The 22,966-nt window shown below is 43.4% G+C and overlaps 1 protein-coding gene across 5 annotated transcripts in view; it reads right to left on the bottom strand.

The window, feature by feature from the left end:
* The window catches only part of SPIN1 (spindlin 1), a 75,053-nt gene extending 52,395 nt beyond the window's left edge, over nt 1–22,658 (bottom strand). Inside the window, exons 1-2 of one of the 5 annotated variants that reach the window (XM_054509130.2) lie at nt 22,522–22,628; nt 14,993–15,166 (exon numbers count right to left, since the gene is read on the bottom strand). The gene's annotated coding sequence lies outside the window, so the exon portion shown is untranslated. Of the gene's footprint in view, nt 1–14,992; nt 15,167–15,375; nt 18,046–22,521 lie in introns of those variants that run through there. The other 4 variants (XM_064579436.1, XM_045882119.3, XM_045882118.3 and 1 more) reach the window with 4 other exon arrangements.
* Nucleotides 22,659–22,966: the final 308 nt, after the last annotated feature.

Below are 22,966 nucleotides of genomic sequence, written 5' to 3'. Positions count from 1 at the left end.
AACTGCCTTTCAAATTTCTTTTCTAGATAGTAGTCATTAAGTTTTAGAAATTAAGAACATCCGGGGCGCCTGGGTGGCTCAGTCCTTAAGCGTCTGCCTTTGGCTCAGGTCATGATCCCAGGGTCCTGGGATCGAGCCCCGCATCGGGCTCCCTGCTCCACAGGAAGCCTGCTTCTCCCTCTCCCACTCCCCCTGCTTGTGTTCCCTCTCTCGCTGTGTCTCTCTGTCAAATAAATAAATAAAATCTTAAAAAAAAAAAAAGAAATTGAGACCATCTGAACTAATAAAGTTGCAACTGTCAACAAAAAGTATTTATCTGTTTACTTATCTTTATGATTTTCATTCCTTAATCCCCATTACGTGCTTCCTCCATCCCATTTCCCCCATCCCCCTGCCCACCTCCCCTCTGGTGACCAGCACTGTGTTCTCTGTGGTTAAGTTTGTTTCTTGATTTGTGTCTCTGTCTCCTTTTTCCCCTTTGTTCATTTAACTTCCACATATTAGTGAAGTCGTACAGTGTTTGTCTTTCTCTGACTTATTTCACTTAGCATAATACTCTCTATATCCATCCACATCGCTGCAAATGGCAAGATTTCATGCTTTTTATGGATGAGTAATATTCCAAAGTATATATACACCACACCTTCTTTATTCATCTACTGATGAACACTTGGGCTGCTTCCATAAATCAGCTGCTGTTGATAATGCTGCTATAAACATCGGGGTGCATGTATCCCTTTGAATTAGTACTTTTGTATTCTTTGGGTAAATACCCAGTAGTGCAATTGCTGGATCGTAACGTAGTTCTACTTTTGAGGAATCTTCCATACTGTTTTCCAGAGTGGCTGCACCAGCTTGCATTCCCACCAACAGTGAAAGAGGATTCCCTTTTCTCCACAACCTCACCAACACTTGTTTCCTGTTTTTTATTTTAATCATTCTGACCGATGTGAGGAGATATCTCACTGTACTTTTGATCTGCATTTCCCTGATGATGAGTGATACTGAGCATCTTTTCATGTGTCTGTAGAACATGGGGATGTCTTCTTTGGAGAAATGTCTGTTCGTGTCTTCTGTGCAATTTTTAATTGGATTGTTACTTTGGTGAGTTCTATCAGTTCTTTATGTATTTTGGATACTAATCCTTTACTGGATGTGCCATTTGCAAATATCTTCTCCCATTCCATAGGTTGATGTTTACTTTTGTTGATGGTTTCCTTTACTGTGCAGAAGCTTTTTATGTTGATGTAGTTTACTTTTGCTTTTGTTTCCATTGCCTCAGGAGACTTCTAGAAAAATACTGCTATGGCTGATGTCAGAAAGATCACTGCTTATGTTCTCTTCAAAATTTTTATAGTTTCAGATCTCACCTTAAGTCTCTAATCTGTTCTGAGTTTGTTTTTCTGTATGGTCAAAGAAAGTGGTCCAGTCTACATTAAATTGATGGTCACTTACGTTTAAACCCATTCTTGACTCCTCTCCCCCCATTTTAGGTATATAGTGTCATATTTTACATCCTTTTTATTTTATGAATCCTTTTATTTTTACAGAAATATTCATTTTTACTGTTTTTGGTTTTTTCTTCTTTTCATACTCTCCCTTATGATCTCTCCTTTCCACTCAAAGTCCCCTTTGATATGCCTTGTAGGGCTGGTTCAGTGCTCAGGAACTCTTACTTTTTGTCTGAGAAACTCTTTATCTCTCCTGCTCTGAATGATAGCCTTGCTGGATAGAATATTCTTGGCTGCAAATGTTTCTCTTTCAGCACGTTGAATGTAACATGCCACTTCCCTTCTAGCTTGCAAACTTTCTGCTGAAAAATCTACTCATAGCCCTATGCGGGTTCCTTGTATATAGCTATCTCCTTCTACTGCTTTTAAATGTTCTTTATTGCTACTTTTTGCATTTTAATTACTGTGTCTTGGGATGGACCTCCTTGGGTTCAATTTTCCAAGGGATCTCTGTGCCTCCTGGATCTGGATGTTTCCTCCCCCAGATTCAGGAAGTTATTGGCTATTATTTCTTCAAATACATTTTCTGCCCCCTTTCCTCTCTCTTCCATGATCTCAAAATGCAAATCTTATTACCTTGATGCAGCCACTAAGTGCCCAAAGACTATTCTCAATTTGCGTAATTTGCTCTGCTCTCCTTTGCTCAGCTTACTTTCCTCTACTCTGTCTTCCAGGTCATTAATTTCTTCCTCCCCTTCACTTAGCCTATTTATTCCATCAAGTATATTTTTAGTTTCACTTATTAGGTTCTTGATCTGATTCTTTTTTTATCTCTGTGTCAAGGGTCTCATTGATGTTCTCCATTCTTTCCTCCAGTCCAGTGAGTATCTTTATGATCATTATTGTAAATTCCCTATCAAGTATATTACTTGTATCCATTTCACTTTGGTCTCTTGCTGTGGTTTGATCCTTTTCTCAGTCTCATTTTGTCTGGCTTTCTAGGTCTGTTTTGTGTTAGGAGAGTCAGTTACTTCTCTTTCTCTTTTTGGTAAGAGCCTTGTGAAGAAGTCCTGTAGTGCCCTGCAGTGCAGTGTCCCATTCCCCAGGTCCTGGCACTTCAGGGAGTGTCTCCTATGTGCATTGCATGTGCTCTGCTATTAAGTCCTGGGCACTTTTTCCTTCAGTCCAGTCGTCTGCAGAGGCTCTCTTTGCCTTTTGTTTGCAATGTTTGGTCCCCAGCAGGATGGGATGCATTTTAACAAGTGCGGTGGTCTGCTTGCAAAAAGGAGACCTGCACCCAAACTGACATCCTGCAAAATGTGCGGATCAGGAAATGTGGTGTTGGCAGGGTTTGTCTTGGTTTTTTCTGGGTGAGGGGCCCACAGCGCTGGGACTGAAGGGAGCATGACTGGGAAGGGCAGATCCGCCGGGGGGGGGGGGGGGGGGGCGGGTGTGGGTTTCAGGGGAGGGTGTGGAGTGCAGGTGTAAGCAAGTTAGATAAGGAGTGTCAGCGCCACACTGGTTCCCACAGATGGCCTTTTTTCATGCTGGGGGGCAGAGGAGGGAAATGATGCCTGCCAGCTCCTTTGTTCAGTGGGAGTCCCCTCCCTATGATCACTGTCTCCCTGGGCCACACTTCAAGATGGGCAAATCACTCTCCCAGCTGCCACCAGTGTTTTTCAAACTGCTAGTTCTAGGCCACATCTGCTCAGGCTGCTGCCGGTCAAGCGATCTCTTTAAGGATGGGGGATTCAGTTTACTAACGCCCTCTCCCTCTGGGTTCTGAGCTGATTCTGCTGATTTTTAGAATTCCAGGCTTTAAGTCCTGCTGATTACAAGAACTCACAAATTCGGGCCCTCTTGCTTTCAAAGGCAAACGTTACAGGGATTCATCCTCCCCATTCCTGGGCTCCCTGGTATGAAACTGTTTACTGCCCTTCTCCTTCCCACCAGCTCCCTCCACACCTCAAACGGCCATAGTCTGTTTTGCTCCCAGACCACATCTTCACCTTTCCTACCTTCTTTGATGGGGCATTTTTGCTACCTTTAGTTGTGGAGCTTGTTTTGCCAGTCTTCAGATCATTTTCTCGGTTATTTAGGCTGCTGTGTTATCTAGTTGTATCCATGGGACAAGGGAGCTTAAGGCCCTCCTACTTGGCCATCTTGCCAGCAAACCACCAAAAAAGTATTTTTTTACACAAATTTGTACTACTAGAAATAATGATGAAAGAAAATGTATACAAGAAGTAGAATCTATGGTTTCTGTTAAAGAGATATGAGGAATAGAGATGCATCTTTGTTGAAGGAAACAAATAATTTTATCCTTAAGTAAAATAATTATCCCAGAATAAGGGTGAAAAAAGGAAAAAACAGAACAAAACCTAAATAGATATAAAAATCTTAGAAGGTTTGTGGAAAAAGGAATTTTAAGAAACATATTTTGTGTGTGGTCAAGCTAAGATTAGGATGGGCCTATTTAAGTTAAAAAAAAAAAAGAAAGAAAGAAAAAGAAGAATTTTATTTTAAAAGTACCCTAGTGCAAGCTTAGAATTTGGCTTTCTGTTAAATGGACAAGCTTCTTTTCAGACTACTGGTCTGCTCTTAATAAGAAATTATAAACAAAGATTTTTCTCTGCCTTTAATGTAATAACCTACAAGAATAATTTCCTGTGTTCCACATTGTCTTCAACTGTCTTTGACTTCTTAGAAAAATAAGTCTTCTCTACTAAAACAGTTAAATTTTGTGGATTTTTTTTACATGTACTTACCACTGAAATCTTTTCAGTCATTTTCGTTGAAGGGATAACGAAGTATCGCTTCACACACTACAGTCCTATTTGATCAAATGTTTTAAACCTTTTGACATTTTTTGAAAGAGAATACAAGCAGGGGGAATGGCAGGCAGAGGTAGAGGGAGAAGCAGGCTCCCTGCTGAGCGTGGTGCCCGATGCAGGGCTCGATCCCAGAACCCTGGGAACGTGACCTGAGCTGAAGGCAGACGCTTACCCAACTGAGCCACCCAGGCACCCCAAGCTTTTCACATTTTTAATAAACTCCCCCAAATCAAATTCTGAACAAAGTAAAAAAATACATTGTTAAATTAAAATTTTTTATCTTTTGCTGGTGGAGGGTCTTGCCACAATGTTGATGGCTATTAATCCATCAGAGTGCTGGCAGCTGAAGGCTGGGTGACTGTGGCCGTTTCTGAAAATAAGACAACCATTAAGTTTGCCACATGAATTGACTCTTCCTTCAGGAAAAAATTTCTCTGTAGCATGTATTTCTCTATAGCATGTGATGCTGTTTGGTAGCATTTTACCCACAGAACTTCTTTCAAAACTAGAGTCCATCCTCTCAAACCCTGACACTGCTTTACAACTATGTTCCTGTGATATTCTAAATCCTTTGTTTTTATTTCAACAATCTTCACAGCATCTTAACCAATAGATTCCATCTCAAGAATCCACTTTCTTGGGGCACCTCGGTGGCTCAGTCTTTAAGCGTCTGCCTTCGGCTCAGGTCATTCTTTGCTCTTCCGTTAAGAAGCAACTCCTCATCTGTTCAAGTTTTATCATGAGATTCTAGCAGTTCAGTCCCATCTTCAGGCCACACTTCTGATCCTGGTTCTCTTGCTGTTTCCCCCACATCTGCAGTGACTTCCTCCACTGAAGTCTTGAACCCCTCAAAGCCATTCATGGAGTGTTGGAATCAACTACTTCCAAATTTCTGTTGTGGATGACATTTTGGCCTTCCCATGAATCACAAATGTTTTTTATGGCATCTAGAATAGTGAATCCTTTCCAGAAGTTTTCTTCAGAGAAATCACTGTGTGTGGTCAAGCTAAGACCCATCAGAGAAATCACTATCTATGGCAGCTATAAAACCTTACAAAAGGTATTTCCTCAATAATACTTGAAAATCGAAATTGCTCCTTAATCCAGGATGCAGGATGGATGTTATGTTACCAGCATGAAGCATTAATCTCACTGGATATCTCCGTCAGAGTTCGTGGGTGACCAAGTGCGCTGTCAATAAGCAGTTACTTATATTTTGAAAAGAGACTTTTTTCCTTGACAGTAGCTTTTATCAGCAGACTTAAAATACTCCATAAACCATGTTGTATGCAGACGTGCTATCCCCATTTCTACAGCACGAACAGAGTAGATTTAGCATACTTCCTAAGATCCCTAAGATTTTCAGAATGGCTTCAACGTCAAGTCATCAGCGGCATCAGCCCCCAACAGGACAGTCAGGGGCGCCTGACGCTTTGAAGCCATGCACTGACTTCTCTCCAGCTGTGGAAGGCGTAGGTAACACCCTTCACTTTAAGGCTGGTTCATCTACGCTAAAAATGTTGTTTAACGGAAGCATCTTCATTAATTCCCTCAGCCAGACCTTCTGGATCGCTTGCTGCAGCGCTCACATCAGTACCTCCTGCCTCACCTCGCACTTTTATGTCACAGAGACAGCTTCTTTCCTGAGACCTCAGGAACCAACCTCTGCTAGCTTCAAACTCTCCTTCCGCAGTTTCCTCGCCCCGTTCAGGCTTCTTGGAATTGAAGAGTCAGGGCCTTGCTCTGGGTGAAACTTTGGCTGAATGGAATGTTGTGGCTGGTTTGATCACTTATCCAGACCAAACTTCCTCCGTATCAGCAGTAAGGCTGCTTCACATTCTTAATCACTTGTGTGTTCACTGGAGTAGCATTTTTTTTTTAAGATTTTATTTATTTATTTGACAGAGAGAGACATAGCGAGCGCAGGAACACAACCAGCACGAGTGGGAGAGGGAGAAGCAGGCTTCCCGCTGAGCAGGGAGCCCGATGCGGGGCTCGATCCCAGGACCCTGGCATCATGACCCGAGCCAAAGGCAGACGCTTAACGACTGAGCCACCCAGGTGCCCCTGGAATAGCATTTTTAATTTCCTTCAAAAACTTCCTTTGCAACCACAGCTTGGTTAACTGGTTCAAGAGGCCTAGATTTCAGCCCATCTTAGCTTTCAACATGCCTTCCTCACTAAGCTCAATCCTTTCTAGCTTTTGACTGAAAGCGAAGAGCCAGATGACTCTTCCTCTCAGTTGAATATGTAGAGACCATTGTAGGGTTATTAATTGGCCTAATTTCAATATTGTTGTATCCCAGGGGAGAGCAGGAGACAGGGAACAGCCAGACAGTAGAGCAGTCAGAACACATGAAACATTTATCGATTAGGTTGACCACCTTATTTGCGCATGGTTTCTAGTGCCCCAAAACAATTACAATAGTAAAATCAAAGATCAATGATCAAAGATCACAAGTATCACATTAACAAAAATGTATGAAATATTGTAAGGATTATCAAAATGTGACACAGACACACAAAGTAAGCAAATACTGTTAAAAAAAAATAGCACCAGGGCACCTAGCTGACTCAATCAGAACATGCAACTCTTGACCTTGGGGTTGTGGGTTTGAGCCTCACAATGGGTATAGAGAATACTTTAAAAAATAAAATCTTTTAGGGCGCCTGGGTGGCTCAGTCGGTTAAGCGACTGCCTTCGGCTCAGGTCATGATCCTGGAGTCCCGGGATCGAGTCCCGCATCGGGCTCCCTGCTCGGCAGGGAGTCTGCTTCTCCCTCTGACCCTCCCCCCTCTCATGTGCGCTCTCTCATTCTCTCTCTCTCAAATAAATAAATAAAATCTTAAAAAAAAAAAATTTAAAATCTTTAAAAAAAAAAAAAGAAAATGGTGCCAAGAGACTCAACAGAGGGTTGCCACAAACCTTCAATCTATTAAAAAAAATAATAATAATACCGTATCTGCAAAGCACAATAATGTGAAGTGCAATAAAACAGGTATGGCCAGCATTTACATGGTAAGCATTATCAAATAAGAAATAATACGAACCCTTCTTTATGTTGCACTTTCATAAATATAAGTATTCTGGAAATTATATGGAAATCTTAAAAATCTGAAATGTTCTGGCACATGTTATAAGTCGCAATTCCAACTACTGTCTTACAATACTATATAATACAAAAATAACCAAACCCCCGTCAATTACCTTCTAATAATGTCTCATCTGACCCTTAACCATCACCAAATTTTAAGTCTTTTATCACAGTTATTGTTTTACTCTGATGCTTTTACAAAACTGTGCCTGCAAAAATGCTTCATCTTCAAGGAGATTCACAGAAAAGACTCTGACAATTACTCTAGAATAAAGATTTCTGAAACTCAAAAACGTAAAACTGAACTGGGGTAAGAATTTCCAAAACTCTGACGGAAAAACTGAACTGCTAACAAAAGACAAAGAATTACAGAGGACTGAATAAGTTGATAAAGATGATCATGACTTTTATGACTTCATTTAAAACACTGCTGGTTCTTTAATGTTTTGTTTTCCTAATTTAAAGGACTCCCTTTTCTCCTCTCAAGTTATCTATGACTTAACGGCAATTTAGTAATGTATGTCTTTATAACAAAATTTGACAACGTATGCTTCTGCAAAAGTTCAGTTAAGAATCTGTTCTCCCAGGTCGCCTGGGTAGCTCAGTCGGCTAAGCATCAGCCTTCAGGGTCCTGGGACTGAGCCCTGTATCAGGCTCCCTGCTCAGCGGGGAGTCAGCTTCTCCCTCTCCCCCTGCTCATGCACACTCTCGCTCAAATAAAATCTTAAAAAAAAAAAAAAAAAGAATCTGTTCTCCCTATGACAGGAAACAATTAGACAAATCCCTGTCTTGGCTTTTTAGCCTAAAGAGACTTTTAAAGTTCAATCCGAGATTCCCTATGAAAAGTTCCAGCAAAGTAGATTTAAAAAGAGTCTTTATGGCCAAAACACTATTCTTCCTGCACTTATATAAATAATCAAGACAAGTTTATCGGAAACTAGACTTAATCTGCAAAACTAGTCTTATGTTCTTATTTTTAATAGAAATGGAAATGATGTAAGGAAAAAATTGTATCAAATAATATGCCTTTATGGATATCAGATTAGTCTATTATTTGTTTTCTACCCATGAACTGGGCTGGTTCCAGAATTCTAGTTTCCTCTAATATTTAGCTAGAACTCTCTAACATTTCCAATTTTCTCCCACTTTTTGGACATGGAATCACCATGAAACTAAAATTGGCTCTTTCCTAGAACCACGTATCCTAAAACTGGACAACCTGATAGAAACTTCAGAGGAATCACACTGCTCACGTGTGTACAGTTTTCGTGCCTGTTGCTATGTGGCTGCTCAGAAAGATCACCAGGGACATTATTGCTGCAAACCAGGAGAATCTGTCAGGTTGCCAGTATCTGCCCTCACTCCATCTAAAGATACTCAGAACCCTACATTTAGAAACCTCAACTGGCTGCTCATCAAATTCACAAAACAGCATTTATAATTTGCTTGAACTACTAACCTTTGTTTTTTTGTTTCCATAGAAATGCCTCTCATTAAATCACCTAAACGATCTCACCTTACAGAGGCCTAATTTACATGGAAGCCCACCTGCAACACCACCTTCTGAAATACAACATCCTCTCGTTCATCCTGTCCTACATATTTTGAACGTAAGTGTTTGCTTATATGTTATGTTGTGCTCTATGTAATCATTTAAAAAAAAAAATGTAAACTGACTTAGGTAAAACCTGAATCTGATTATAAGCCACTTGATTTATTTGACTGGTTAAATCTTAGCTCCTGAAAATCCCGGCTCTGGGAAATTTTTCAATCTTTGGCTACTGTTCTCCTCACAGTCGTCATACAAACCCATCTAGTGCATATAATCTCTTGAAGGTTTTAAATGCCTATTGGCAGCCACTCACATGACAAATGTCATCCATCAGAATAAACAACTCAATGATATCAACAATAACCACATGAATGATAAAGACACTGACTAGGGGCGCCTGGGTGGCTCAGTTGGTTAAGCGACTGCCTTCAGCTCAGGTCATGATCCTGGAGTCCCAGGATCGAGTCCCGCATCGGGCTCCCTGCTCGGCAGGGAGTCTGCTTCTCCCTCTGACCCTCCCTCCTTTCATGCTCTCTCTCATTCTCTCTCTCAAATAAATAAAATCTTAAAAAAAAAAAAAAAAAAAGACAGTGACTACACGGACCTCCAGCCTGATGACTCAACTACTGGAAACAGCAAATGTGTTCATTCTTCTGCCTGACTACATCAGCGGTAGTAACCAAGAATAACATTATAATTGTTGGTCATACTCTCAGTCTGCTAAGTAAATGACCAAAGGGGGGGAACTGTTAAAATCAAGGACAGGCAGAGACTAGCCTTGAAGATTCCCTGAGCAGACAGAACCAGTTTAGTCATGCAGGCAAAGCTTAATTCAGCTTACCTGGCAAGGTTAACTTGATCTGGAACATTCCTTTCTTGTACCTCTGAAAATCACAAGCAAAACTTGAACTGTTTCCCAAGGTTGATATGAGATAACCTCTGATCAATTCCATATCATTTAAGGAAATTCTACTATTGTAACTAACCACTGTGTAAATTAAACAATCACTGCCTTCTCACTATATAAGCTTCTTTATAACAATATACCCCTAACCCTCATTCTATGTTCTGATTTCAGCACTCCAGGTTTGCAAACTGTATCTCTGGTGTGTGCACAACAAACTTTTACTAATTACTACATCAGTTATTCATTGGTTTTACTCTGGCTATTTTGAACCTTTGACAATATCAAAGAACATGATTTTCCAGAAGTGAAAAAAGCACAATAAATTCAATAGGTGACATTAACAGTAGGCTAACCTTGTTAAAAATTAGTGAAGAAAGAGAGATTAGAAGAAAATATCCTGAATGAAGCATGAAGAGGATAAGAAACTGAGAGGGTCTAATATGCTTTCAATGGATTCTGAAAAGGGGGTGGTAGGCAGGCAGCAGAAATACTTTAAAAGATGGTGCCTACACACTTTTCAAAAGAATGAAAAGAACTTCAGTACAGATTTAATTGCACCTACAAAAACAAAATATACATAAAAATATATACCTAGACACATCATAGCAAAACTGTTGAAAACCAAAGATTAAAAAAAAAAAAAAAACCTTAAAAGGAGGAGAAATCAGAGAGGGGGACAAACCATGAGAGACTATGGACCCTGGGAAACAAAATGAGGGTTTCAGAGGGGAGGGGGGCGGGAGGATGGGGTAACTGGGTGACGAGCATTAAGGAGGGCACGTGTTGTGATGAGCACTGGGTGTTATATGCAACTAATGAATCACTGAACACTACATCAAAAACTAATGATCTATACTATCCAGTGGCTAACTGAACATAATAAAAAATAAAAATTAAAAAAAAAAAAAAAAGACAAATTCCAGGCGCCTGGGTGGCTCAGTTGGTTAAGAGTCTGCCTTCAGTTCAGGTCATGATCCCAGAGTCCTGGGTTCGAGTCCCACATCAGGCTCCCTGCTCAGCAGGGAGCCTGCTTCTCCCTCTCCCTCTGCCTGCTCCCCCTGCTTGTGCTCTCACTCTCTGTCAAATAAATAAATTAGATCTTAAAAAAAAAAGACAAATTCCACTCATGGGAGTAAATATTAAACTGACAGCTTACTTCTCATAGAGAGAATAGAAACCGAATATGTAATTCAGGAACTTCTTTCAACACCTTAGAAGAAAACCAACAATTTAGGCAATTCAATACACATCAAAATTATCCCTCGAAAAGAAACCAATTTGTGAAATTTTTAGCTAACATAATCAGAGAATTCACTATTAGCAGTCATTCAACAGGTGAGAAACACAAAGAGTGTTCTTCAGGCAGAAGGACAATGTTCAAAGCTGGAGGACCAGAATTACAGCAATGAATGAAAAACAATGAAAAGGGTAAATCTAAATGGTTATTGATTATACAAATTAATAATGTCTTAAATAAAATAGATACAGAATTAAAGGAGCACAACAGTGGCATATAAGTGAAAATGAGATAAATGAAGTTTAAGTGCCCAGGAAGAGAGGGAAATAACCAAATATTACATTTTGAGAAGTCAAAAACAAGTGTTTTAAATAACTTCCAAGTTAACAACAACAACAACAAAAAGCATCCAAAGAAAAACAAAAAAGGAGAGAAAAAAAGCCATTAAGCAGGTATAATAAAGAGAAAATACTTAAAATTTACACCCAACTATGTCAATGATTTTGTTAAGTGACAACAGACCAAGTGTTCCAAATGTTAAGAAACATTGTCAGGCTAGATTGTTTAAATTCCAATGATACACTGTTGACAACAGACTCATTCAAAATGTAAGTACACAGAAAGTATGAAAATAAAGAGTAAAAAAAGACATACATTACATACATTAACCAGAGAAAAGACAGTGCAGCTATATTAATATAGAGCTAAACAAACTTTGTCCTAACTATACATTTGTCTTAAAGAGGAACACTTAATAATTTTTAAAAACTCAACTGATGAGGAAGACCTACAACTCTAAACATATATGCACCTAAGAACATATGCTCAAAATATTTAAAGCAAAAACTATCAAAACTAAGGAGGAACAAATGCAAGATCGCAGTATTAATACATTTCTGTTGCTAAGCAATACAACCAGTAGACTAAAAGGAAAAACTAATAAGGATGTTAAATTCAACATGACTAACCAAGCTGAGCTAGCATATATAGACACTGCATCCAAAAAATACATAAGCACATTCTTTCCAAGCACACACTGGACATTTACAAATATTCATATGTTGGGCCATAAAGCAAGTTTCAAAAATTTCAAAAGCTTTTAAATAGTGTTTTGACCACAACAGAATTAAGATAGAAATATAGGCAGAGGGGCGCCTGGGTGGCTCAGCAGGTTAAGTGTCTGCCTTCAGCTCACATCATAATCCCAGAGTCCTGGGATCGAGCCCCACATCGGGCTCCCTGCTCAGCAGGGAGTCTGCTTCTCCCTCTGCCCTTCGCCATGCTCATGCGCTCTCTCCCTCTCTCTCCCATAAATAAATCTTAAAATATACATATATATATATAGGCAAAGCAGAGACGATTCTTAGAGCAGTGAAACCACTGTGTATGACGCTATAATGGTGGATACATACCACATATTTATCAAAACTCACAGAATATACACCAACAACAGTAAATACATAAAACTATGGACTTAGAATGGTGATGACATGTCAACAAAGGTTCAGTGACTGTAACAAACAAATGTAGAATCTGGTGCAGGATGTTGATTATGGGGGAGGCTAGAGGGGATGGTGAGGGGATCAGGAGGTAGAAGAGACTCTGTACTTTCTGCTCAATTTTGCTGTGAACTTAAAACTGCTCTTAAAAATAAAGTATTTTTAAAAAAGATTTATCTGTCAGGTTATATTAAATATGCTTTAGTTACAAACCCCAGAAATCTTAGTTAAGAAAACTTAACCCAAAATACTTCCCACTTCCCACCCCTACCCTCCCACTTCTCTTCTTTTCTCCACCCCACCCCTCCTGCACCTCCCTCTGCTTTCTGCTCACTGTAGACACATAAAAGCCCGGCACTGCAGGAAGCTCCATCTGGAAACATGATCACTGGCAGGAGGAAGGGGATGTGGCAAATCTCACCACTGCTCTTAAAGTTTATGTGACAAGTCTCTTCTGCTCGCATTTCACTGACCAAGATAAATACATGGCCACATCTAACTCAGGAAGCAGGAACCAGATACTACCACACACCCACTGTAATATCTAAAATGTTTACAAAGACCAACAATACCAAGTATCGATGAGAATGTAGAACCACAAGAATGTATTTACTGTAGTAGGAATAGAAACTGGTATATCTACTTTGGAAAAGTTTGGCATTATCTACTAATATTGAACACAGACCTAATATATGACCCAGCAATTCTACTCCTAAGTGTACTGAACACAAAAGTATGCAAGAAACATGCACCTGAAAGTTCACAGCAAGTCCACTCATGTGAGCCCGGTGACAGCCATGAAAATGAGCCTCTTGGATCACCGACCATGGAGAGATGCTCCACTCTGAACTCACCAACACACTCCACACCAGCACCACACTTCCCACAGGCTGTTTCTAGCCAATGACCAGCCACAGGCAGAATACTAAACCAGGCTTATTCCTGCAGGACAAGGGACTCCCGTGACTCCCAACTCTGGCTAGAAGGCTCCTCACTGGCTTTGCTTATTAAACTTTCTTAGAACTGCACTGCGGTCATCAAACTTTGTCTCCCAAACATTCTTCAGCCCTTCCTCCTCCACATGCAGCAGACCTCCAAGGTGATGACAACGCCCACACATGTATTTCCCCCACTACATCTAAGTCTGATCCAAACTTGGGATGCCTGGGTGGCTCAGTTGGTTAAGCATCTGCCTTCAGCTCAGGACACGATCCTAGGGTTCTGGGGTCAAGCCCCACATCGGGCTCCCTGCTCAGTGGGGAGTCTGCTTCTCCCTCTCCCTCTGCCCCTTCCCCCTCTGCCTGTGTTCTCTCAAATAAGATCTTTTAAACAAACAAACACACCTGATCCAAATTTGTTGTCCTCTGGTTCTTGGGAGACCTGAACTAACAGTCTCAAACTGGGAACATCCCAATTTTTATCAACAAGAGAATGAAAACCCATGAATAGTACAATTCATACATGAAACTACAACTCTAGTGACCACATAAATGAAATTCACGATGAATAGTTCCACAATTAGTATGTCACAGACCATGAATGTGCCACTACCTCTATACATTTCACACATATACACACACACACAAAACAAAGAAAAAGCAAGACTCTGAAGTCAACAGTCCTCAAACAGAGGGTAGATCTACTATTAATGCAGATTAAGCTATTTAGAGCCAATTGTTACTATGTTAGCCAGAGCCCTCCTCTTGCCCTCCTCCAACCGCCCACCCCCAGAATTAACCAATTAGAAAAGACTGCTGTGACTCTAACATACTATTATGCAAATACTTAAAGCATAGATACAAAGACATACAAACATCTTAAAACACACACAGAACATAATTCTATAACTTGCTTCTTACTAAATATTTTGTTTCCCACAGAGTATAGTAAAATTTTCCTCTTATTTGTAATAGTGACAAGACATTCCAGCGTATCGATAAAAAATTCACTTATTTTGCCCTAACCCCAATATTGGACAGGTATTTCAAATTTGTCATATCACAAATACTACTATCATGAAAAATCTTACAAATACAGATTTACAAACTCATACAAATGCATCTATACAACAAATTCCTATCAGTGGAACTGCTAAGCCAAACATATGGACATTTAAAAATGTCTAAATATAGGAGCACCTGAGTGGCTCAGTCGGTTAAGTGTCGGACTCTTGCTTTCTGCTCAGATCATGATCTCAGGGTCCTGGGATCAACTCCTGTGTCAAGCTCTGCACTCAGCAGGGAGTCTGCTAGAGATTCTCTCCCTCTGCCCCTCCCCTACTCTCTCTCTAAAATAAAATCTTTTTTTGAAAAGTATCTAAATGCAATGAAACTACTTTCCAACAAGGTTCTACCAAACTACAATTTATTGAGAAACTATATATACTTTAGGTGAATCTTACTTTATTAGACTGATACCTTAGAAATTATGAAAAGTGGGCTGCCTGGGTGGCTCTGTCAGTTAAGCATCTGCCTTCAGCTCAGGTCATGATCCCAGGTCCTCGAATCCAGTCCCACATCAGGTTCCTTGCTCAGTGGGGAGTCTCTGCTTCTCCCTCTGCCTGCTACTCCCCCTGCTTGTGCTCTTTCTCTCTGTGACAAATAAATAAATAATCTTTAAGAAAAAAAATTATGAAAAGTAATTATAAATGGAAGCACATAGGATCACTTCTGTCTTTCACTGAGTCAGTTTAAAGGAAAAACTTTACAGAATTAAACAATACCGGGGTAAACCAAAGAAATTACTGGTAGATGCAACCCAAACATTAATTCTAAATTAAAACAAGACCATTCCAGGGCACCTGGGTGGCTCAAGGCAGTTGAGCCGTCCAACTCTTGATTTCAGCTCAGGTCATGATCTCAGGGTCGCAGGATGCAGCCCCATGTTGGGCTCCATGATCAGCTGGGGGGGGGGGGGGGGGAGTCTGCTGGAGATTGTCTCTCCCTCTCCCCCTGCTTGCTCGCTCGCTCTGTCTAGAAAAATAAATAGATCTTTAAAAAAAATAATATGGGACACTTGGGTGGTTAAGCGTCTGCCTTTGGCTCAGGTTATGATCCTGCTCAGCGGGGAGTCTGCTTCTTCTGCCCCTCACCCCACTCACGCTCTCTCTCAAATAAATAAAAAAGGCTTTAAAAAAAATAATAAAAGAAAAGAAAACAAGACCATTCCACAGACATGCCACCCCAGGAGCCAACTATCATCACTGCATTTACGGATCCTGCAGTTCCCACTGAGAAGAGTGACCAGAGCTCTGTAGGATACTGGGGCTCCCTTTGCAACTGCAATATAAGGCATAACCTCTGAATCCTCCCAGGATGGGTGAGCAGGTCTTTCACAACAAAGCCACTCCAACATTCCAATCTCCCTAAGCCTTCCTCCATTATATACCAAGACAGTTCTGTCATCTCAGCTTTGCTTAGACAGACGGCCTTTGATTTGTTTAAGGCAATCAACCAGCACTCTAATCCCTTGAGCTATAAAACTGATCCAGAATGCCCACTTATAAGCCCATATCAACAAATTCAGCCTAACCCACCTTCGTGTCCCTTCCACCACTATCAAACACCCTTAAGATCCATTCCCACAAATATCCCCCAGGTCCTACCTATACAGTGGCAAACCAGACGATCTTTTGGATCTCATGAGACACACTCTCTATACCTCCTACTTTGGGGCCCGCTGGGACGATCCTTGGGGAAGAGTAGGCAATTACAGGTTTGCCACGCAAAGGAGATTAAGTTCCTCACGCAGGGGTTGGAAAAGCTGTGTCTACTGGCAAAGGTAGCACAGCAGAATTTAGGTCTCCAGCTTAACTGGAATCTGACCATACGTTTCCTAATCCAATTTTTACAATTCCACTCCTTATCAATCAATGCTCTTGCTTACAAATTGGGAATTCAATTTGCATTTTTTAGGGCAGTCGCAGAAACTTTCAGGTCCCTTATGTGGAACCCCAGTTGGCATTTAAAACCCTGAGCTCATCATTTCGCTTTGTAATGTTTTAACTTGGCTAGATGGAACCAATTCCCCAGAACGTCCTTTCCCGGTTGGTTCTGGTTTGGGCCACAAGGGGGCTCTGGTACAGCGGGCGGAGGGGGCAGCACGTGTGGCAGCACATGTGCAGCCTGCATCCGCGGGCCTTCTGGGTCCCCTCACTGCGCCAGGCAGGGCTGGCCTTGCAAGGCTGCTGCACTGGCCCATCTTTTCCCCAGGCTCCCTGAGAGTCCTACCTCCTGACCGTGTGTGTGGTCAGCTCCAAGACCAAAGTCAGAGGCAAGCGAACGGACGCAACTTTCAGTTTGTCCCATACAGCAGACCAGACATAACTACACAGCATCCATCTCTCTCCTTAGACAACTGCCCAGGAGGGTTTGAGCACTCAACAACCCAGGCACCGAGCTGAGAATTAGAAAAGTAATTATAGGCAAAAACAGGAAGAGTCTCTGCTTTCATGAAGCTCAACCTCCTAGAGAAAATGAAAATTCACTAAGTTACATTAATTTACGTTGTAATTTTGAAGTAACGGTAAGGACAGCAGTGTCTCTAACAGGAGAATTTGACTGCAGGGAAGTCAAGAAAAAACTCAAGAACTTCAGAAAATTGATGGCTGCTGTAGTGTGTGACGGATATACAAAGTTCTTTAGACCATTCTCTTTATCATGAAAATCTGCAAACTCACGCAGAAAGAATCTCATGAAAAACTGATGCTGGAGACAAACTCTAAGGGAAGGCTGGGAAGAACTGAAACAGGACCAAAAAACAAAACATTCCAGGCAGAGGAAACAGAACCAGTGCCGCATGCCCTGTGGAGAAGGTGCTAGGCACAGGAGGATGACAAACGCAAGGAAAACAAGGGCAGATGTGGTGTAAGGTGAGGCTGAGGCGCCAAAGGATAAAAATTATGTATGCCCTTGAGATCATGTTACTAAGTTCAGTACTTAAAGCCATTGAGAGCTTTAAGTAAAAGGGTGACATAATGAGATCCACCTTTTTAAACTCTAATTTTTTTACACTAAACAAATTTCAAACACAGTTATCTTTTACCCACGAATCTCACTGTGTTAAAGCTAAACGTGCACAAATACAAAAAAACATATCCACAAGGTTATTCCCCGCAGCAACATTTATAACAGCAATAGAATATAAACAATCTATGTTCATCATTAGGAAACTACAAGCACAAAAGAATGGAAAAAAGCTTATATAAAACAATCTCCAAAATATATTAAGTAAAAAAGAACAGTGTTGAGTTCTACCATCTGTTTAAAAACAAAAAGGAAATAAAAATATGTGTCCGTGCTTCTATTTGCAAAAATGAAACACTGGAAGAATAAACCAGAAATAAAAAGGGGGCACCATGGGAATGGTACAGGAGACAGCAATGGAAGGACTATGAACATACCTTTGTAACACAACTTTGACTTTTGAACTAGATATACATTTTAAATACTAAAACTTTAAAAAATACATTAAATAAAAAATTAATGCAATCCTTAAAACCTAAAGATTTCATATAAATAAACCAAATTAATAATTAAACTGGTAACAATCAGAAAGAAAATACTTTCAAATCATTTTATAATTTGGAACGTCAACAGTGCATTCTTACGTGGATGCATCTTAAGAACTTTTAAGAACGGAAGAACTGTAATGAAATACAAACCAATACTTTATTGTTACTGGTGTTTTCAAACATTTATATACTGCAGAACAAGGGAAGTAAAGTTGCAAAGAATGCAAATCTTCAACGTTAGACAAAAAAGGATGAACTCAAAGTAAAAACCCTCAATGGTAAATCTAAATTGAAAATATCGATACAAAATAAAATGTCATGTATTTCCCACATCTGTCCAATGAAAGTAGAGGCATCCCATTAGCAATACGGACACACTGCACCAGATTTTGGTATCTAAATTCCATCCCCCAGTAAAAGGAGCTAAAAGAACTGGCTGATCAGGAAAGCACAGTCTTAGACATCCAGTATCAGAAAGCAAGAAATGGTTCAAAGATTAATGGGGTGGCATCCAAGGGAAGACATCCAGCTTGAAGGGACTGCACCATGTCCAAGTGAGGGACAAGCTGAGGAAAAAGAATGAGGACTACTTGATTAAAACACACTGAATACACAAAAATCCTTGGGTTCACAGTGGTTTCAAAAGAGAAAAAAGCAAAAAGAAACTCAAAACAACCCAACCCTGTACACAGGAAAAAAGACATTCTGATCACTTGCCAGGACCCAGACTAATTAGTATTAACTAAGACATATGACTAGTATATATATAAACATACATTCACATATAAATCTATGAACACAGATTCATACATCTAGGACTATGGAATTCATTTATAGATAAAAACACGTAGGCCACAAACAGGTCCAAAAATTACACCTACACTGTTAAGGACAGAACTATAAGCAAACTGAGCAACTTATTATAAACAAATACAATCTAAGTTAAAAAAAAAAAAAAAGTTGTTCCACCTTTATTTTTATTTAAGCCATTTCTACACCCAACGTGGGGCTTGAACTCATGACCCCGAGATCAAGAGCCACATGCTCTTCCGACTGAACCAACCAGGCGTCCCTGTCTCATTTTTTTAAAGACATTACTACAGTCTAAAAATATCTAAAATGGGATAAAAAATGCTTTACTTGTCTCTTTATTTACACTGTCAACACTTGGATAAAACACCCATGTAGAACGGATCCTTCTCCCTCCACCCCTTCCGCCCCCAAAACTCAACACATTTAACATTCTAGTGACTCCAGACTCCCCTTGTCCCAGATGACTTCATCCATCACCTCCCACAGCCTGGACTAGAGATCCTGCTCCGGCAGATCTCTTCAGTGCACCTTTCATGCTGCTTAATGCCATCCAATGGCTTTCCCCACACACAGGATAAACACCAGCTGCCTTGATGGGGTATGCAGATTATGTAAAATCTGGTCCCAAATTCATGCTACACACACTGGCCATGCCAAACTACACGTGGTGTCAGCAGTGGTCATGTCATCATCACCATCATCGGTACCCACGGGGCACCTACCACAGAGCCCTAGGGGCTTACACTTGATGAGGTAGGTGTGCTCATCCTGTTCAACAGATAAACACACTCATAGAACTAAATGCTAAGATGGGGCAATCTTTGGTTGGGATTCAAATCCAGGACAGTCTCAAACACCCTCCACATGCCTCTGCTGCTGCTGCCCCTCCACCTGGACTTCTTTGCTCTCCTGCTCTACACTCTTGACCCTGCTGGAGCACTGCCTTCTCTTCCAGATGCCCTCAGCACGAATTCCCACATCACGTGCATGCATACCTTCCCTACCAGACTGTAAGGTCTACAAGGGCAAATCTTTATGTATTAGACGCATACACAGCTCGTTTTAGTAAGAACTTATGGCAATTTTAAAGCCATAAGCACCCAACAAAGAATTAAAAATTACACTGAATACCGGAGCACGACTAAACAAACTGTTCACCTCAACATTAAAAACATCATGCTAGTAAGTACAGCCAAGTTCAAAAGCAGGAAGAGAAGGAAATCAACAATGACTGGCAGTGGCGGTTGCATTTCAGGACTGCACTGGGAACCCTACAAATCCACTTAATTCTCACCATAGCCTCATGGGACACGTCTCCTCCCAGTTTACAGCTGAGAAATGGCAAGTCCACGAGGTGGGGGGGGAATCTGTTGTGTAGCTTCAGACCAGTATCGAGTGGGGCTGGACTTCCACCCAGACTCTCCAGAGCTGAAGGCCATGCCATCTCCATAGCCAACTCCAGAGCCCATAGCCTTTTCACAACACCATAATGTCTGCCAAATTAAACAAAATACTTGGGCAAAATAATTGATTCCCTCTTCCAAGTTCTTCTCATTGAAGGAACAAGGGGAAAAAAAAAACATTTAATTAAGCATCAATAAAGAGAAGGAAGTATTTATGTAGACATGTATTAACTGCTCTTTCTCAGCAAATCACGATCCTGCTAACAACTAAACCAGAATACTCAACAGCATTATTTTTAATCTGTAAATAACCCATGTGATGAATTCTTCGGAAACAATATCCTTACCACATATTTTTAATGTACCAGAAAAAACGCTAACAAGGAGTGCAGCAAGTCAAGTTACGAGCGTGTGGGCAATCGGGTGAAGTCACAGCGAAGTGAAAACATTGTAATTAAATTTCTCCACTTACAACTTTAAATTAAGAATTCTCCTATCTTAAGACTAAGCCAGATTTGAGATACCGTCCATGAGATGCACAGGCACTCACAAACCACACCAACCTCGCCGTTCACGATGAAGGCACAGGGTACCATTACCTAAGATGCACTGTGAGGACAGCAATGACCAACTTTTCATTGTTACCTGGATTTCACGGGTGCTGAAACAAAACAAAACAAAGGGAGATCTACAGCCAACTATGGAAACAGTACCGCAGTATTTCTCAGAGCTCTAAATTCGATGCACTGAACTCTGACCCTAAGGGAGGACAGAACACTGCACTGTTTCCCAAACTGAGGCGACCAAGGAACCCTTTGCTTTTCCCGTAGCATCTCTTAGAACTACCATCACAAAAACACCATCTTAAGCGACACCCCTTCAGATACTCCAAAACTAAGTAAGTACTGTTACCGTATTCCGATTTGGAAACTGGAGGTACTATCGGAGCAGTACCAGCGAGACTCCTAGGTTCAGACAAAGTCTTTGAAAAAAAATTCTAAGTCGAACATAAAGAACGAGAAGTCCTTTTCTTGCCCTACCACCACTTCGCACCATCTTAACATGACCTCGCGACTCAAGATGAAAAATAAACTGTATTTTCTCACCAGAAACTAAAACCGACTACCTGTAACTTTGACATCAGCCAACAGTGCGACCTTCCCTCGCCATCAAGTCTCGCAACGAACGCTGTCTGCTCCTGGCGATGCTGCCCATCAAGCAAGGCCGGGCAAAGCCGCCCCCTTCCCTCCGCCCCGGTCTGAAAGGGCACCACCTCGAAGGGCCTTCCCGGACGCGGCCCGCCCTGGAACACCCGAGCGCAGCTTGGTTTTCATTTCCTCACGAACGCGAGGCACAGGCAGCGACGGCCCTCTCCGTCCCCCCTTCCAGACTGCAGCGTTCCTTCCAGAAAATTCCACCAGAAGAAAGTTGCAGGTGCTGGCATGTCGGCAGGCCTGTGGCCCCCGGCCCCGGGCGCGGCCCCCGGCCGAGGGCGCCCTGCTCGCCCCCCGACGCACTCGCCAACACAGCCCGCAAGCCGCGTGCGCCGCCCCAACGCGCACGACTCCCCGTGCAGACCCGGGCCGAGCACACGCCACGCACGCCAGCGCGAGCCGCCCACCGCGCGGCCCCCGAAAGCGCGTCCGACGAGGCGCGCGGGGCCAGCCCGGGCGCCGCGCCAGCTTCCGCGTCGTGCGGCTCATCCCGGCGCCCCGGGCGCAGCGCGCTCAAGGTCACCCGGGATGCGGGGGCGCGCGGCGCGACGGGCAGACCCCGGCGGGGCAGCCGGCAGGCGCGCCCCGGGCCGCAGGGACGGAGGACTCCGGCCGCCCCGCCCGCCCCGCCCCCGCCGCCCCGCCCGGGGGTCCCGTCCCCCGCCCGCCCGGCGGCTTATGCAACGCTCCCGCGCCCCGCCCCCGCCGCCCCCCGCCCGCCGGCGCCCAGGCCTGCGGAACAAAGCGCGCGGGGCCCGCGGCCGGGCGGGCCGGGCGGCCGCCATGTTGGCGGGGGCGGCGAACAAAGGCGCGCGGCCCGAGCCCGAGGCCCCCCGCCCCGCGGCCCGGCCGGCAGGGGGCGCTGTGCAGGCGCCGCCCGCGCCCGGACAATGCGCCGCGGCCCGGCCGCCGCTCCCCGGGCGCCGCCGCCCCGCAGCGCGCCCCGCCCGCGCCCCTGCCCGCCCCCCGAGCGGCGCCCGTCCACCGCGGCGCGTGGGTCTCACCTGCCGGCCGCCCAGGCCGCCGTCCGCAGCCCGCGGGCCCCGCCGTCCCGCGCCGCACTCCCGCCCCGGCCCGACCGAGCCAGACGGCACCGCCCCGCCCCCGCTCCGCTCCGCGGCCGCCGCCGCCCGCCCCCGGCCGCACGGCGCACGCGCACTGCGCCCGCCGACTGCGCCGGCCGCGCCGCCCGGCCCCGGCCCGGCGGGCCGCACTGCGCACGCGCCGCAGGCAGCGGGTGGGGCCTGGCGGCAGGGCGGGGCCTGGCGCCCTGACCGGATCCCGCGACGCTCACCTGGAAGCGGGGCGGGGCCCGGCCCGGCGGTGGGAGAAGGCCTGCGAGCCCGGCTTGGCTGGACGCGGGGCCGGGCCCGGCGCGGCTCGGCGGCGGCGAGGCAGGTGGGGCGGGACGGAGGGCGACGGGGCCTGGCGGGCGGCGGGCTGGGCCTG

This window comes from Mirounga angustirostris, unplaced genomic scaffold (assembly GCF_029215605.1).
Source record: "Mirounga angustirostris isolate CCGP_5_RB_7025 unplaced genomic scaffold, mMirAng1.0.hap1 SCAF_15, whole genome shotgun sequence".
NCBI lineage: Eukaryota > Metazoa > Chordata > Mammalia > Carnivora > Phocidae > Mirounga > Mirounga angustirostris.
Note: the sequence above shows the minus strand (reverse complement) of the source record. Positions and strands in the feature narration are given on the sequence as shown.